The sequence below is a fragment of the Apodemus sylvaticus genome, chromosome 1, assembly GCF_947179515.1.
Source record: "Apodemus sylvaticus chromosome 1, mApoSyl1.1, whole genome shotgun sequence".
NCBI classification, from domain to species: domain Eukaryota; kingdom Metazoa; phylum Chordata; class Mammalia; order Rodentia; family Muridae; genus Apodemus; species Apodemus sylvaticus.
Window position 1 is genome coordinate 4461000 of NC_067472.1, and position 2069 is coordinate 4463068.

Below are 2069 nucleotides of genomic sequence, written 5' to 3' on the forward strand. Positions count from 1 at the left end.
TCCTGACGTTTCACGAGGCTGTGGACCGTAGGTGCCCGCAGTTCCCAGCTTTGTTAACAGTAAAGAGTCACTTGTGTGCTAGGATGCTGTTAACTTCTTTGGGTCAGTGTGAACAGTGAGTCACATCGCTGAGGTTACTTCGCATCTCTGAATTTCCAGTCCCTTCCATTATGCCCATCACATAAGCTATTCGTTCTTAGGGAAGTTCCCCTGAGATCCACACGTGTAGAGGGCAGGCAGTGACAGTAAAGGGAGCTTCCATGGGGTCCTCATGGTTGCCTGCCGGGAACCAGTGGGTACACACTCGGACATGCTGCTCCTGCTGGCTAGGTTCAGTAAACCATGAGCCACACTCATCCCCAGAGCAACTTCGAATTGTTTCCATGTAGTTTGTCTTTAGCAATTAATGGACACCCCAAGGACAGGGAGTAGGGTTTGTGTGTTCAGCACCCTCCCCCCATGTCTCTTGCCTCAAGTACTGATAAACCTGCTAATCAATGGGTTTTGTCAGCATAGCTCTGCAGCTCTTATATACAGCTGTAGATGTGTTGGCTGGTCACCTGCATAGGATAAACTAGGTGGCCAGGTCTCGTGCTGCTGTGTAAGTCCTTCCTGTCATCCAGATGCCCATGCGAAAGCAAGCCTTAGCTTGTTCCTCCGTTCGGAGTTTGGTGAGAAGGTGGCCAGAGCAAAGGGTTGTATTGTGAGCCCTGCCAAGAGTTGCTAACTTAGCATCTCTCACTGTTCAGAAGCCACACGAGTCATCTCCAACAGAGTGAGCACTTAAGAACTAATCGCAGCTATTTAATCAAAATTTTAAAAGGCATGAACTTTCCTGAAAACATTACCTTTTAAAAATGCATGACTAAATGTCTAATAGGTGCCACGGCACCCGCTTCAAACATACAAAACAGTTGGACCTTCCCAGTGTCTTCTGAGACTGGATGATCCAGATTCACAACTGTATAATGCAAAAGCCATTCTCCAGTCTGTGTCAATCCTAAGAGCCTGCGTAGCTGCAGAGTACACGTGCTGCTCGAGGTTCTAAACAGCCTTTCACAGTTAGGACACAACTTCCATTTCACAGCACTTGATATAGCCAGAAAAAGTACCGTGACTCCTCTCTCCGCCCTCCACGGAGGCACGCCCGAAGTAGAAGCTGCGCAGTCGTCTTCATGTATCCCCTGTCTGTTCTCCATTTTCTTCCTCCTGGTTAGGCCTTTACTTACCAGGTGAGTCCAATGAGAAAGATGAAAGGGAAAAGAACTTTTAAAGTTAAGAAAAGTCTTTGTCACACTCCTATAACCATTTCCTCTGTGTTAATAGCTTGAAGACAAGCACCACCAAGGCCCTGGTGTTGAAGGCTTGTTGGATCCAGCTGCAGAGAGCCACAGGATCCTGAGGGCTTTGACCTAATCAGTGGCTTGATCCATTGGTGGCGATGTAATTTAATAGCATTGTGGTGTGGAGAGATGCGGAACTAAGACCTGGCTGGAAGTGTCACTCACTGGTGGCACACACAGCTAAGCCCTTTCTTGGGTGTATCTTCCATGCACCTCTCTCTGCTTCAGGGCTCAGCTGCCCCACCGTGTCTGGCCACCCCAGGCCTCATAGCAATGGAGGCAGCTCACTATGGACTGAAACCTTGGAAGCAGCTCAAATAAGTCTAAACTTTTCTGTGTGCTTTGCACAATAAAACACTAACCAGCATGGATGGAGTTTGCACTTCGGTGGGAGTGCTTCTGTTCAGATGCTGGGGGCTGTGTGCAGCTTGAATTAAGTCTGGCGGCCTTGAGCTGATGAGACTTTGAGAAAAAGTCAAGCTGAAGACTCATGGGTAGTGGTAAGCATCACGGCGGCTGAGCAGGTCCGTGTATCTGTTTTTAAAATGGGATTGTAGATCTGTTCCATGGGCATAGCCATGGGTGTATCTGTGCTTGTGCATGGGTGTGTGGGGTAGGAAAGAGAATGTTTGAAGGGTTGCTCTGGTTCTCTAGTATAATGTAATTTAAAGGTGATGTTAGAAGTACTGGTGTTTGACCTGTGGCAATCACACAGGCAAGCTGCCA